General features: G+C 36.6%; 1 protein-coding gene across 9 annotated transcripts in view; it reads right to left on the minus strand.

Moving 5' to 3' along the window:
* The window catches only part of ATXN2 (ataxin 2), a 91859-nt gene extending 75168 nt beyond the window's left edge, over positions 1-16691 (minus strand). For 7 of the 9 annotated variants that reach the window (XM_011355800.1, XM_011355799.1, XM_011355796.1 and 4 more), the window contains exon 1: positions 16626-16690. The gene's annotated coding sequence lies outside the window, so the exon portion shown is untranslated. Of the gene's footprint in view, positions 1-16625 lie in introns of all 9 variants that reach the window. The other 2 variants (XM_023528222.1, XM_023528224.1) reach the window with 2 other exon arrangements.
* Positions 16692-17114: the final 423 nt, after the last annotated feature.

A 17114-nucleotide genomic window follows, 5' to 3' on the forward strand; every position in this document is an offset into this window, starting at 1 on the left:
TAAATGTAAACTGATTAAATATTGCAATCAAAAGACATATGGTAGCTGAATGAATAAGAAAAACAAGACCCTTACATAGGCTGTCTACAAGAAACTCACTTCAGATCAAAAGACACACAGACTAAACGTAAAAGGATGGAAAAAAAAACTTTTCATGAAAATGAGAACAAACAAAAACTGGGGTAGCAATACTTACATCAGACAAAATGGACTTTAAAACAAAGGCTATAACAAGAAGGACTCAGTAATTCCACTTGTGCATATTTATCTGAAGAAATCTAAAAGACATATTCGATCATGTGTTCACTGAAGCATTATTTACAAGAGCCAAGATATGGAAGTAATCTAAGGGTCCATCAACAGATGAATGGATAAAGAAGAAATGATACATACATACAATGGAATATTACTCAGCCATAAAAAAATGAAATATTGCCCTCTGCAACAACATGGATCAACCTAAGAGGTGAACTAAGTCAAATACAGAGAAAGACAAATACCCTATGACTTTGCTTATAAGTGGAATCTAAAAAAACAAGAGAAATGAACAAACAAAACAAACTCATAGATACAGAGAACATTTTGATGGTTGCTAGATAAGGGTGTGGGGGCAATGGGTGAAAAGGGGAAAGGATGAAGAAGTACAAATTGTTAGTTGCAAAAGAGTCATGGGAATGTGAAGAACAGCATAGGGTATATAGTCAATAATAGTGTAATAACTATGTATGGTGTCAGATAGGTGCTAGATTTATTGGAATGATCAGATTTATTGGAACAATATAACTTCTTAAGTTATATAAATATCTAATCACTACGTTGTACACTTGAAACTAACATTACATGTCAACTGTATTGAAAAATAAATTATATTATCTATATATTTTTTCAAACAATCCAACAGCACTCCTGATAACTGAAACACATTAAATAATCTAAGAGTAAATAAAATTCCTTTCCACTATTGCTTCAAAATTGGGGAAGGGAGAACCATGCAATTTCTATTGGTACTGGCACCACACAATATAATTATAGAACTTTTTATTTCATTTTTCACCATTCTGCTCACACATCACCATTTTTCAACACTACACCTATATATGTCGTTAGTTTCTAAAACTGTTTCAATAAGCTTGGGTAACAGACTTATGCGATCAAAATATGTTATGATCCAGATTTCTAGAACCAGAATAGTTGTATAAATGTAACTTATTTTTTCTTTTGGCATAGTAAGAATATACTATGTACCTCCAAACCCCTTCTAGTAAAGTTATAAATCTCTTCCCCCCAGATGTTCACATAGTCAAGTGCTTGTTATATAGATCTCAACTTAAATGTCACCTCCTCAAAGAGGCCTGCCCTGACCACTCCATCAAAAGTAGCTCCCCAACCATTATATCACCATTCTAGTACTTAATATCAGTACATCATACTACTTAGTATCTGAAATTCTGGTTATTATGTGTTCATCTGTTTACTTTGTCTCTATCCTCCATCCCCAGAAGACAAACTCCATGAGGGCAAACACTTCTGTCTCATTACCCACTATATGCCCAGGGCTTAAGAAGAGAGCCTGGCATACGATAAGTACACTTAACTGTGGAATAAATTAAGTATATAGTATAGTTTTTGTGAATTATGACAAGTATTGACTAATTCAATTTTTCTGTGTAGTACTAAAATACTACAGCTGTCAAAAAAAAAAGACAATTAACTAAAAACTAGAAATCTAATTCCAGCTCTTTTGTTTAACTCTTAGGTGAGTAATTTGTTCTTCCTATTTCAGTTTTTTCATTAAAGGGAAATTCTATAACTAATACTTACTGAATATTTCCTCACTGAAAAAATTAGTCAAACAAGGTAGTAGGACTCCCTAGCAGTCCATGACAACCCAGTTGTTTTTTGTTTTTTGTTTTTTTTTTAAAGCAAACTGAGGTGGTCTGGCAACTCTTAATTACCCAGAACTACCAGGTTAACCCCATCACATAATCAACTAGAATCAATGTTTAAAAACAACTACCATCCCCACAATAACTAATTTCAGTTGTCTGCAACTGCCTGAGTTCAAATTCTGGCCCTATCATTTCCCAGCTTTGTGACATTAACCTCATGGCTTCGGTTCTGTGTCTCAATTTCAACATTTACAAAATAGTGATTATAAAGAGTACCTTCTCAAAAAAATAAAATAGTATCTTCTCATAAGGTTGGAGAATTAAGTGATATTCCATACAGTTTGGCTTAAGAACAATGTCTGGCACATTAAATGCCTAATAATTATTAGCTAATTATCTTCCTCATATTCCTGCACATACTAGAGTTGTAAAAAAGGGAAAAAAAAAAAAAACCTCTTCACATGAAGTTTTATTTATAGGAAAGGATAAGGAACTTGGTCATAAAACCATGCACAATTAGATATGACCTAGACACACCAAAAGCGCCACAGGACTCAGAAAAGGAGATCTTAGGGCTCAAGTCCAGTGCTGTCCAACAGGACTTTCTGTGATGATAAAAAAGTTCTATATCTGTGCCGCCCAATATGTGTAGCTGAGAACCTGAAATATGGCCAGCGTGACTAAGGAACTAAATTTTTAAATTTTCATTAACTTAATTTTAAATTGAAATAGCCATATATGGATGGCAGCCACCATACTGAACAGTGCAGTTGCAGTCTTCTCCTTGAACTTCTTGAGCAACAGGTACTTTCTTCCAAAGCATCCATCCCTTCTGGCTAATGCACCCCTTCCTTCCTTGATGAACTCAAGTCTCTCTCACAATGGTTTAGCCCCTGGTCATTAACCTTTCCTGGGGCTTCAAAACAACTTTAATCCCCTCCAAAAGACAAGTGGTAATGGGGAAGTGGAAAGTACAGGTGAAATAAGATGAGCCATTTATTGCTAATTGTTTAAGCTGAGTGATACACAAGGCTCATTAAACTGTTCTTTTTTATATGCTGAAATTTTCTACTGAAAAATTCTATTAGTATCAATTTCAAGCTCACTTCATTTCTTCTCTAACTACAAAAGCCTCCAAATCTGTCTCCCTGTATTTCAGAAAGTACCTACTTCAATTCTTCTACCACACTGTGACCCAAGTTTTTCTATACCGTGTTTATAGAATCCCTGTGCTTTAGCATCAACAACTTTGCCCTGCCTGGAACTTCCTCCTTTTCCCATGGCGTCCCTGAAAACTAATTATCATTCTTCAAGGTCCATCTCAACTCTCACCACATTCATAAGCTTTTTCTCTTCACCTTGTACCCAAAGCAGTCATTCTCTTCCTCCACAGCATGATCAGTTTACACTCTCTGTGTGCCTACCTTCTCCACTACAACAGGGTAACTTGGAAGCAGAGAGGTTTCATTATCTTAACAGTCCCAGACTGACAGCTTCAAACTTTTACTGAATTAATGAACAATACATACACAAGCTCAATGAAATGCTAAACTGCATTCACTCATACAGTACTATCCCAAACCCACCAATAACACTTTTCAGCCTTAACTTTTTACTGGTTTCCAAACATGCTAATAACAGCTCCAAGTTATTAAGTACTTACTAAGTGCCCGGCATTGATTTAAGCACTTTACACATACAATTCCTTTCATCCTCATCATCTCCATTTCACAGGGGAAGAAAAACTCAATCAAAAGTGAAATAGGTGCCTTCTATCACAAAGTAAGAAAGAGCTGGGATACTAAATTGTTGTGTGACTTTGGATAAGTCATTTAAAGAATGAGTCATGATCATCTCAGACGCAAGCTTCCAATTCTCAAATTTAGATTTAGGGGAGAGGGAATAAGATGCCAAATGGAAGGAATACTATGAAAGAAAAAGTAACCATAGGCATTCCCCATAAAACAGTTTGAGGAAAAACATGAATCTTTTTATTTCTATAGTTTATAGCAAGCTATTACGGAAAAACATGGAACATGTTCTCAATTAAGAAAACTAACTTATGTGGGACAAACTAAGTTCTATAGGAATAAGATGAGAATTAGTTTCACGGAAGACTTGGGCCAGATATTACAAAATAAGTATGAGGATGTGGAAAAGCAGAACAATTATGGAAACAACAGGCAGCGTTGAAAGATAGTATCTACAAAGGCAATGAGAAAGGAAACCATCTTGATTTAAATGGAGGTTATATATTTTGAATAACTGATTGAAAACATGACCAGAAAGATAAAAGAGGGCTCTATATAAAGGATAGGTAAATAAATGTCCATGGTTCTGTGGCCTGTTTTCATTTGGCCCAGAGGTAAGAATGCTTTTTACATTTTTAAAGGGTTAATAGGGGTGGAGGAGAATATGCAAAACAACAACAACAACAATACTACATGTGGTTTGCAAAGCCTAAAATATTTAACTGGCCCTTTGCAGAAAAAGTCTGCCAACTCCTGAGGTTGCATCATGGAAAACCTTGAAGGTGAAGAAGAACTCAGGCTTGGGATAGGGTGATTTTTAGGGAGAGGAGTTGGTTACCTAACGAAAATAGAGTTTAATAGCAAAAGATAGACTAAACTACTGGGCAAAATAAATTGAAGAAATGTATGATTGTCTGACCCATATAAATAACTGCAGCATAGCCAGGAATTTCCCTAAAGCCACAGAGGACAGGAATCATTTCCTTAATTTAATTCTTTTTGGAAGACTAATGTGTGCTACTCAAGTCTTGTTCAGTGAGTCTTTCTAGTCCCAGAGCCATGTAGCCTCTAACATGATTAAGACAGGAAGAGTGGAGAAGAGGGTTCTACACTCTAATTTTCCTAATGAAACATCGAAAGTGGTATTTGGGTTCTTAGTTCAAGCCACAAACGCATTCTTAGTCCACGATATGGTACTACTTAGTTCAAATTAATTAATTACCAGTGACTTATCTGATAAAATAGGCAGGTACAGAAAACTAACCGCCACTTAAAATACTGTTTCTAAATTTTAAAACAAAAACCAAAAATTTTTGGATCTGTATTCATTTATAAATTGAGAACTGTCAGAACTAAGGCATAAGTAATTGAAGCCATTTTATGGATAACAATAATGAATGGTTTCTTCATTGATTTTTATTGACTTTTGTTACAAAGCAATACTAGAAGCAGTAGAGCACAGTTATTAAAAGCAAAATCTTTGAAGTCTTACAGGATTAAAATCTCAGCTTCATCATTTCCTAGCTTTTTGACCTTGGGCAAGTTCTTTCGTTTCTCTGAACCACCTCTTCCTCATCTGTAAAATGGATATGGCACTATCACCCTGACAGGCTGGGATCTTGTAAGGATTAAAGGATATATACATAATGCACTTGGCACAGTTCCTGAAACCTAACAGGCATACAATAAATGGTAATATCATTATACAAATAGTTCTCCATAAACTTTTCATATGACAGATATCTAAACTTTTTTCCCTTCAGAAAAATGGCTACTACTACCAGTTGGCTCAGAAATGCTAGTTTTTCCTAATATGTTTTATATAGGAAAAATTTTTTAGAATAAACAGAAGAGTTCTTATTCGCTGACCTTTTGGATTGGGTTAAAAGTATGCAGACTTCCTATAACATCTACAGATTGTAAATAACTAAATTCCGTATCAATCACAAATGCAAACTCCCCATTTTCTTCTCCACTTTTCATCCTAAGGAGCCTGTTGAAGTACGTCACTTCACCCAGTGAAGCTAGTGACTCAAGCTCCTCATCAATTAAGAAACTACAGTTAACCTTTGAAAAACACAGGCTTCTTGAACTGCATGGGTCTACTTACATGCATTTTTAAAAATACGAATGGTATTGTGTATGTTTTTTCTCTTCCTTATGATTTTAATATTTTCTTTTCTCTAGCTTACTTTATTGTAAAATTCCTTATAATACATATAACATACAAAATGTGTTAATCGACCATGTTATCGGTAAGGCTTCCAGTCAACAGTAGACTGTTAGTAGTTAAGTTTTGGGGGACTCAAAAATTACACGTGCATTTTTGACCGTACGGGGGATTGGTGCCCCTAACCCCTGCGGTGGTCAACGATCAAGTGTAATGGTAATATTCCTTAAATTCATCACCAGTTTTCTTCTTCTGTTCTCACTTGCATATATACCTTTTCAGCGATCATAAATCCAACAATAGTTAAGTCATTCCATCTCTGCCACTTTTTAGCTAATTAAATTTAAACAAGTCACTTGGTCTTTCTGGTCCTAGCTTCCTCATGGGTAAAATGGGATAGGACAATAGATTATCTATTAGGACTGTGTGATAATCAAACAGGGAAAAAATTACACACACACACGTACCATAAGTGTGCATAGCAGTCCCCAACCTTTATGGCAGCAGGGACCGGTGCTCCTATGAGAATCGAATGCCTGATGATCTGAGGTGGAGCTGAGGCGGTGATGCTACTAGCACTGGGGAGCGGCTGCAAACACAGAAGCTTTGCCCGCCTGCCCACCGCTCACCTGCTGGGAGGCCTGGTCCCTAACAGGCCACGGATTGTTATTGGTCTGTGGCCCAGGGGCTGGGGACCCTAGTCCTAGCAGAACAGGAAGCTCATGGTGGGGTCTGCTCAATAACTGTTTTTCCTCTCTTTCATTTGTGATGAGCTTAAGACCAGGAGGCTTCTAAAACATCTGATTTCTGTGACTAACCAGTGGCTGTATCTAAATCATTAAAAGAAATCAGACCCTTAGCAACATACTAGACTACTCATAAGAGAGCTTATCTGCTGATGAAAGCAATAAGTTTTCATTCCCCCTCATCTAAAAGACTTCTTTCCAATATTTTGTAAGACAGAAGCGAGCATTAGCAACTCAAATGTATCATGAGATGGCAGGGGCAGTTTGAATCTTCTGCCTTGTCTCCTCCGTTAGCATATAAACTCCAAGAAGGGAGAGCTCATCTGGCTGATTCACTACTGTTTCCCCAAAGCCTGGCAAACAGGACAGACTCAAAACAAACAAACAAACAAACAAACATAAATAAAAATAAATAACTTGGGTGTGCCTATAAAATGAATGCCATGTTCCTTTTGAAATGACAGCTCTTCCTTGGCAGCGTAAACTCATCTGCTTAATAATGAAACCAATGCTCATAGAACAAATAATTTACCACTAAGTATACAAAGTTGTACAAGGAACTTGTCCCTGTCCTCAAGATGCTCTAAATCTAGAAGGCAATACAGAAGCTGCTTTACTTCTAAACAAGTTAGATCTCAAATATTTTGTCACCAAAGATGAGACACAAATGGTAAATAAGCGTGTGAAAAGACGTTCAATATCGTTAGGCATTATAAAAAATACAATTCAAACCACAAAATACTGCTACACAGCCACCAGAATGGCTGGAATTAAAGATCAATACACCAAGTGCTGCCAAGGAATTGGAGCAATTACAAATCTCATACATTGCTGAGAGGAACACAAAATTGTAGTCACTTTAGCAAACAGTCTGGCAATTACTTTTTAATTAAACAAATATTTGCCATACAACTCAGAAATCCCATTTCTATGTTTTTAACCAAGAAAAATGTACTCATTGTGATCACACAAAATCTGCACATAAATATTCAGTTTTATTCATGGTAACCGAAAACTGCTAACTCAAATGTCCATCTCTTGAAGAATAAACTGTGATACACAGATACAATGGAATACTATTCAACACTAAAGATGAAGAAACTACTGTTACATGTAGTAACACGAATGGATCTCAAAGCATTATTATACGTGAATGAATCCAATCACAAAAGGCTGTATACTGTATGATTCCATTTATATGACAATCTAGAACAGACAAAACTATAATGACAGGAAACAGAGCCGTAATTGCCAGGATTGGAGGAAGGGGATGAACTAAAAAGAGGCACGAGAAAACTTTATAGGGTTACACTATGATTGTGGTGGAGGCTACATGACCATGTTTGTCAAAACTCAAGAACTGTACATTAAAAAGGGTGAATTTTATTAACTAAAAATTAAAAAGCAACCTGCCACAATAAGGAATAACTATCCAGTAATTTGAGCTAAATCATAGTGTACTGCGTAATAAAATTTTTTTTAAAGTCTCTTCTGTATATCCATGTGTTCCTAAGTCTAAAACGAACAGGAGGTTTTGAAGCTTGCAGACCCAATATATGCACATTCCACCAGGCATCTATTCGTAGAAGATAACGTTCTCTTAATAATCTCCTCAGGTGTCACTGGAGACACCACAGACCCTTTAATCAACGGAGTATGAACCTGCCGCATTATCTGCAGGTCCTGACAGTTTCAGCAGTAGCACTGTAGCTACTTTAGCCTTCTCCCAAATCAACACTTTTAGCTGCACAATTCTAAGTTTTCTAATTTTATTAATTCTCTATTTTTTGTAGATTACTGACTAAATAAAGCTGGCACTCTTTGATCTCTGTCCTTCAGTATAATTCATCTGGTTCCAAGCCATCATTTTCTTACTTTAAATTTCTCATTTCTACCACAATTAAATGCTTTCTTCTGGCATTGTCAATACTCACTACTGCCGCACTTACTGAAAATGATAGCTTTAATGACAACAGAATTCAAACGCAGTAAACAGAGGATTTAAAAAGGACAGGAATGGTTGACTGTCGAATGACCATTAACAAACAAAAAAGGTACCTGTTGGTGGGGTTAACCCACTTCTGTTCTGAGGTGTAGCTTTGCTCTATCTCAGAGTTCATCCTAAGGAGAAAGTCTGTAAGTGGAGGAGCTGCTGCTCTTAAACACAAGGCACTGTGCACTGACCATCACAGAAATGATACCTGCCGAAAGCTACAGGAAGAGGAAGAAATCACGTTTTCCTAGGGCAAATATGGTGAGACATTGTGCAAGAAAGATTCTGGACTAAGCCTTTAAAGGTTTATGTTTAAGAGGAGATGACTAGATCAGAAAAATCTGATTTATGCTGGAGAATAAATACAGTGTGTACAGTCTGTGGAGGGACCTGACTTTCAGGCTGAATAGAAAGAGGAGACTATGTAAGATGTTTGGGGAGATTGTTATGGCTATGGAGTGTGTACAGAATATATGGACATGGAGTGACCAATCAAGAGACTTGCTAAAAGCTACAGTCAGCAAACACCAATACTCTAGTACCCATGACAGAGAGACTCACCCTACTCCATTCCTTCTCTATCTACGTCCCTTCTCTAAAGCCAAATGAAATCTCAGTACCTGCTACATAATACTCTCGTCAATCAGAATTGGCATGAGATAAAACCTATTTGCCAACCAGGTTAAGAACCATAGCAGGATAGTCAGAGGAAAGGAAACGAAATGCCTAGTAGAAACACTACAGGGGAACTTCATTCCGAATTCAAGTTCCTAAGTTTAAAAGGACTAGAAACACTCTTCCACTTGAAATATATAAGACAGAAAACAAAACACAGCCAAGTACAGCCTTTGCTAATTGGAACACATATAAAATAATTTTTTTTCTGGATAGGTGGATCTTTCCTTAGATTACTGAATAAACATCAAATCTGGAAAACAAGTCTTAAGAAATGTTATATCAGAAAGAAAAGGAAACAAGATTCTAAGCCAGCTATGTAGCCAATGAGAAAAGTTTGACAAATATGTGGCCTTAGTTTCCTCACCTATAAAGTGAATGAGAACTAAAAATCCACCAGAGCCACTTCCAATTCCAAATTTGTATGATTCTAATATAGTGAGGGTCTACTATGTGCCAAAGATGGAATGTAATAAAAATGTGGTACCTCATTTTTTAAGGAAGGTATTCTTTTCCCCTTTTAATAGATACAGAAACTGAGCCTGAGAGTGAGTGACTTGCCCATTCATTCTTTCATTCAAACATCTTACCACTTACTAATTCCAAGCACTGTTCGAGGAGATTGGGATACAGTAGTGAACACCATAAAGTTCCTGCGATCACAGAATTAAATTTTAGTCACCAAGGGGTGAACCCCACTTTTAGCCTAGACAAGGGTTGCCAAATAAAATAAAGGATGCCCAGTTAAATTTGAATTTCGGATAATGAATAATTTTGTCCCTTCCAATTTGGGTCATATTTATACTAAGAAATCAGTTTATCAGAAACTCGAGTTTAACTCAGTATCCTATATTTTTATTTGCTAAATCTGGCAACCCTGGCCTAGATATAACTGCAAAACCCTTCCTCAATCTTGTTACTGCATCTCGGTGCATCTAAATAGTGACTTTGACTACACCAAAAATTAGTTTGCATTCCAACACTATATATATAAACTGAAACCAAAGTTCTTTAAAACAATTCTTACACTTAACAATGTAATGCATTCTAACATCTTTTGTTTTTTCATTTTTCTAAAAATGCTTGTCATGACCCATTAAAGTGATTTTTACAATCTACTAAAGAGTCATGACCTGCCGTTTAAAAAATACTTCTTTGAAAGATATGAAAAACAAGTTAACTTTGTCTTATGAGTCACCCTTATGAACACACCAATTAACTACACTGTGCTATAAAATAGTAAAGCCTCTGGGGTCTACTATGGCACAGAGCTATAACCTTATAGTCAAAACTCCCAGGATGCTTTAGTTATGTATAACTGCATAACGACACTTCAGTCTATGATGGACCACATACACAAAAGTGGTCCCGTGAGATGAAAATGGAGCTGAAAAATTCCTATCACCTAGCACAACGCATTACTCACCTGTTTGTGTTGATGCTGGTGTAAACAAAACCACTGCGCTATCAGCTGTATAATATTATAGCACATACAATCATAGTAGTAGGCTATACCATCTAGGTTTGTGTGAGCACACTCTATTACGTTTGTCTATCGACGCATTTCTCAGAACTTATCCCCATCGAGAGGCTCATAACTACATTTTGACTTAACTTTCTCATAACTTTCTATCACACCATTATTTCTAATTGCTGTTAATAAGTTTGCCTGTAAAAGTTTTACTTTTCTACTTGCTATCAACCTGTAAATCAAAAAGCAAACTACGCAGAAACATGTGTAAAGTAAAAGCAAATAAACTGAAAGAGGCCCTGAAGAGCTCCCCTTTATGTAATCTGCACAAGCTTCAGTGCCAAGACCTTAAAATCTTTCTCTACCTGATTTTCCTATTTCAGGAACGAAAATAGTTAATTACACAGGTCCACAAAAAATGTTTATGTGCCCCCAAAGAAAAATGCTCGATTTGGTTCAAAACCAGCCTTTAACTACAACTATAATCAAAATTAATCTTGACTATTTACAAAGATCATTAAGAATATTTTTTAACATGATTTATAAAAAGCATTATGAACATAAAGTGGCAATCACAGATATTGACAACAATCAGATAAATTCTCTCAAGGTAATACAAGAGGACAACATTCTAAAGTTCTGATACACTTGATAAAAAAAAGCCCCACTCACTTACAATTACATCACAGACAAGCATCATACAAACTGATGGGCTTTACAAAGACTCCATTATAGAATGCCACTTTTATGCAGTTCCCAAAATGCAGTTAGCTATTAAATCATAACATGAAATTGAAATTTTATAGCCACTTGACTCAGCTTCCAGGCTTGAAGTATAAGCAATCTATGTAATATTTCTTTGAATTTAAAGGAAATTTCAAATATTCACATGCATACAACTGAAAATAAACCTAAGGTTAATAGTTGTGGAAATTTTTCACAAACAACCCAGATCTATAACAATACTAAACCATGAAAAATAACAAAACCAAGGACTTAACATTTAAGGAGACTTCATACCACATATGTACAAAATTACATATTTTTTTTTAAAGGAACTAGACCTCCTCTTTCAGCAAGTCAAACTCAAGGTTACAAAAAGATATCCTGAAGGGCAAGAACTATTTGTGGTTGTATATTCTTTAAAATACACAGCATGATCTTGTTTATGTCTATGTCTGCGTTTATTTAAAGGGAGGGATGTAATAAAATTCTACAAATATGTTGCTTTGGGCAAGTCCCCTAACCTCTCAAAGCGTAGGGTTTTTTCCCTTCTAAGATTTTGTTATTTTTTCATGCTCTAAAATTCTAGCTTTTTAGGGGGGGAAACCCAAATATTTAAAAAGACAACATATACTGACTCCAAAAACTGTAGATACCGTATGATGCCATTTTGTTTAACAAACGTATGCATGTGTTCACAAAGAGTCTAAAAAGATGTACACCAAATTTCTAACGGTGGTTATCTCAAAAGAAAGATTGTAGACAATCTTAATTTTAGAGGAGTTTGGGCTTTGTTTTTTTGATTCTCTGCATTTTCTACAATGAGTATTTAAAATTTAGTTTTTCAAATTATATGAGACAGAACTTACAAATATAACTGATATAGTAGTTATATGAAGACAGTCTCAATTTATTAATTTCAAGAATAAATCTGTTCTAGACACTGGTTCAAGTATCTCTTTTCCCTATTATACTATAAGCAGCTTAAGATCAGGGACCACATTCTATATATGTCTGAAAGCTCTAAATTATACATATGTAATACGTGTATTACATAAAAAGCTCTCAAATTGTTTTAAACAACAGGAAAGTAGTTTACGACATAACTGCCTACAAAACTGCAGATCTGCTTTATTCAGGAGGCACCTTAGTGAATGACACCGTTCTAGGTTGTACGTTCATCTCTAAAAGCAAAAAAAGTTATTTCTGAATAGAAAAAATGTATTTTGAGGATGTCAAAAATATACCCCAACCTATTTCCAATCATAAGTAATGCTAGTAAAGGTTATGGGTTCAAAAGTGTCTACATTACAAATTCTAGATTTAGATGCTACAATCTATCAAAGGCTTTATACCAGCTTCATCACATTCGCTGATGAGTAAATTTTCGGGTGGGGGGTGGGGAGGGAGAATCCATATTTTGAAGTCAAACATCTAAGGTGGCAAAAAGACCTCAAGAGGAAACAACATTCTTTTATTTTAGTAACACTCTTGCCAGAAAGACCACTGTACTGACCTCTTAAAATCTTCATATGTAACAGTCACAGATGACCCCTAGGTGTTTCAAACAAAAATAAGTACCTTCACTTTAAAAGATACAGTAAGAGGTAGGCGTGTTAATAAACTCTATTTACATCTGCACTGAGACTGTCACAATCATTTGAAATAGCTACAAAAATAGGGTTTTGTTCAGGCTCAACTCTTTATACAATATCAAAATACTATTTTTATCTAGACAAAATAGAAAATTACAGTTCTAGGAAAAAACATTCCTTTTCAAGGTGTAAAAACACAAAACACACTATGCTATGATGAAAATAAGTTCTAACACAGCTGTAGCTATTTAGGACCAAAAGAAGTCAGATCCTCCTTTAAGTTGAAACATATGGCTATTAAATAGCTATGATATGAGTTAACATCCCTTGTGTAAAATTATAACTGTCTAATTAGAGAAACGCAGAAAATACAAATTTACATTTAACCAAAAAAGGAACACCATGACTGATACCATGACTGTTTTGACTTTCAAGAACACAAAATCTGCAAGCAACTATAAGCTTACTTTTTCTTTGACAAAGGTAAGTAATTTGATGTAGGTTTTTGTCCAATCTTAAAAAATATATTTTCTCTACTCGAAATTAAACTGATTAGCTAAAATAAATAAGCCAGATAAAGAAACAAAAATGTACCTCTTTTAAAGGCATTTACGGCTTGCCTCTAATGACTTAAATGTCAATTAACTTTTTTGGCCCAACTTCAAATTTGATTATCATCAATACCCACATAAAAGAATGAATTAACAAAGGAGGCTGCAGTTTAAATCTTATAAATTACAAATGGAGCCATATGACTAATCTAGATAAAAAGCAAAAGGCTCCCTCACCTTCAAAACTGCTCAGATGTTACGTTACCGATGAGGCCTCCCCTAACCCATTTAAAATCGCACCCTCTTCCCCACCATTCCCATAGGACACCCTTAATATGCTCCCCTCTAATCCCATAGCTCTTATCTACACTTTGCTAATTTAATGCCTCTTGTTTATGATCTGGTTCATCATATTATAAACACCAAGGGAGTAGTTATCTTTTATTCATTGATATATCCCAAGCACCTAAACCTGCCTTGTACATAGATTTTCAATAAATTTATGTTGAATAAATGAAGATGTTTGTGCTCTTCTGGAAGATATTTAAAGAGATGAAGGTCTCACTGATATCTAAATGAAAGCACTGTCCAACAATTTCACTCAACTTCGTCATTTCTAAGTTGCAATGCCTTAAGAGAAAGCAGCAGTAAAACCACTAAGCTGAAAATTACTAAAATAAAATTTTTATCCACACTTAATCCCATATCCAAAGAAATTCTAATGTTATATTATTTAGAATTGAGTATATGGTTATAGGATTATAAACCCATTATTTTTTTAATGGGGAAAAGACATGGGTTAACCAGTGATAATTCCCAATATTGCCATAAAATTACATGAAAGTTACCAAAAATAAACTGGTCATAGGCTAGTAGCTAATAAATACTTTCGGATGAATGAGGACCTGAGGTTAACAAAACAACAACAAACCACCGAAAAACTTTAGATAGAACAAGCTCCTCAGGACTTCCATTCCTCTACTTAGTAAAAGTTATCATCAGCACAATAGATAAACCATGTATCCTCGTTATTAACAGTTGCATTTTACAAAGCAGCTTCACATACATTATTTCATTAAATACTCAGAGAAACCAATTTAAACTCTAATACAAACAATCAGGTAGCTAACAAAAAGCACTTAATAATGTATGCACAGTAAATGCAACTTTTCCCTTGGAGATCCCCCGCCAGTGCTGGACAAACTACAAAGAAACCATTCTATACAACAGCCACCTTTTTGGCACTGGAAACTTATACTAGTCTTCTTTAGAGTAATATGGCACAGCTAGCAAGAGCCATAAAAATCTTGAAGCCCTTTGACCTAGTAAAACCACTCCTGGGAACTTTCTCTAAGGAAATAATTAGACAAAAGCAAAAAGCTATTAGTATGAAGATGTTTACTGCACCATTATCTGTAATAGCAAAAAATGTGAAACTCAATTTCTAACAATAGAATGGTTAACAAAAAAAAAGATTAAATAAAAGTTAAAGAGGAAAACAGCTGAACACAAAATAAAATACACAATCACTAAAAACTACATAAAAATGAAAAGGTAAAAATAAAAAATGGATTAAGGCAAAATTGTATTCAAACTTTAATATTGTGGTTGCATTGTTCTAAAAGACCCACCTTTTGAAACGTATATGACAAAGACAGAATTTTTGAAAGCCATGAAAACCCACTTCTCACCAACCCTACTCCCAAAAATAAAATATGAAGAAATGTTATGTTATTCAAAGCAGACGTGTGAATTCCTAGACTTTCAAGAGTATTTTGCTATCTCTAACCACAACGCTGCATATTTCTTTCTTCCCCCCGGTCCCAGAAACTTATTTTAACTGATAAATAAGTTACTTAACTTATTTGCTGATACACACGAACCTAAGCAAGAACACTAGAAACTGTACTGGTTTATAAAGAACCCAGTAACAGTGATTCAGAACTGGAAAAAATTCATTAACCAAAGATCTGCACAAGAATAAAATTTCACACCGTATGAATCCAATACTTTATACAAATTTTCACATATTTATCGAAAAGAGTAAGGACTATGATTTATGCCTCAAGTAAAAGAACTTAAAGCCTAAGGAGAACCAGTGCAACTTAAAAGCCTTAATTTTAATTTTTAATTATTTGAACGAGTTGAATGTAACTGCCAGATTTCTGATACCTAAGGAAAAAACGATGCATCCTTTTCTAGAAAAATTATATTTAATTTTTTCCATTTTTCACTATGGATGCCACGGAAACTTAAGTTACAGAATCCTAAGTGGAAAGAGTTGGGGAAATAGGAACTTCATTTGAACTAGTATGGCTAGGTAGCTTTTGTAGGGGAAACACTGTAAAAGTCAAAAAACTAATGTTCCCTCTCCACCCCACTGAAAGCAGAAGAATTCCTTAAAAATCAGCTCACATTCATCTTGATGGGTAACTTCTGCCAGAAATGATAATTCTTTAGAAATGAATTGTTAAAAACCTGTTTTCAAAAAGAAAACTCAGCGCATGCGGGGGCGGGGGGAAATCCCCTTATCCCACCTTCTAAAGCCCAGAAAGTCTATTTAAGGAGGACCATAGTCACCAACCCTGCCAACCCCGGCTAGGCCTAAGGCGAGGCACGGCAATAACGGCTGCACGGATGGGCTCGGGGCACAGGGGAAATGGATTTGCGTGCCCTTGGCGAGCTCTGGCCGCACTCCCCAGGTTAAGGACACTGGCCACAATGGAATGGAGTCTATTGACATTTGCTGTCCTGTTTGAACACTAAGCATTTTCTTAGTTCGTGAAATACGAACTGACAACCACCCGCCACACACATACACACCCTCCAGAGTCACCGGTTAGCTGAGACAACACTGAGCCCCTAGTTTCTTCCACAAATCTGGGTTATGGGGAGACACGCAAGTAAACATCAGCATTTCTGCCTTCAGGAACCCCACCACGTCCTCAGCTGCAATCCTTCTCGCCTCGAAATTTCAAATACTGGGGCTGGGGTTGGTAAAAAATGCGCAGCGTGCCCGCACCCTGCCACCACCGCCACCCCGCTGGATCTCCAGTCTGACCTGGGCTCCTGACGCGCGTCTGGGTCCGGCCCTCGCCCACCACTATTCAAAGGCGCCTTCTCCTCCGCGGCCTCGGAACAGCAATGCGGCTCGGCCACCACCCGCGCCGGAGAGGCCTTGCGGGGGAAGGAGAGAGGCCGGGAGGGGGCCGGGCAATCCCCCGTGGGGGAGGGCGGAACGCCGCAGGAGACTGCACAGAGCCGGACGATTCCGTGGAGTTCTGGAGCCCCCGCCGCCGCCTCAGATTTAAATGGGGAGGGGTGAAGGGGGCCACTGCCCACTCACCTCAACCCGGTCCTTCGATCTTTCCCAGGGCCGGGAGGGTGGTGGTTAAGGTCACTGGACGGACCCTAATGATTCCAGATGTGCCTTGTGGCTGCCCCGTTAGCGGGGAAGTGGGGGGAAGCTGCCCTAACTTTCCCCCTCCCTCGTTATTCCTCAATGCGGGAGTTGGCAAGTTTCGGGAGACGGAACCAAAACCTAAAGACC

The sequence above is a fragment of the Pteropus vampyrus genome, unplaced genomic scaffold (assembly GCF_000151845.1).
Source record: "Pteropus vampyrus isolate Shadow unplaced genomic scaffold, Pvam_2.0 Scaffold23, whole genome shotgun sequence".
In the NCBI taxonomy this organism is placed as follows: Eukaryota; Metazoa; Chordata; class Mammalia; order Chiroptera; family Pteropodidae; genus Pteropus; species Pteropus vampyrus.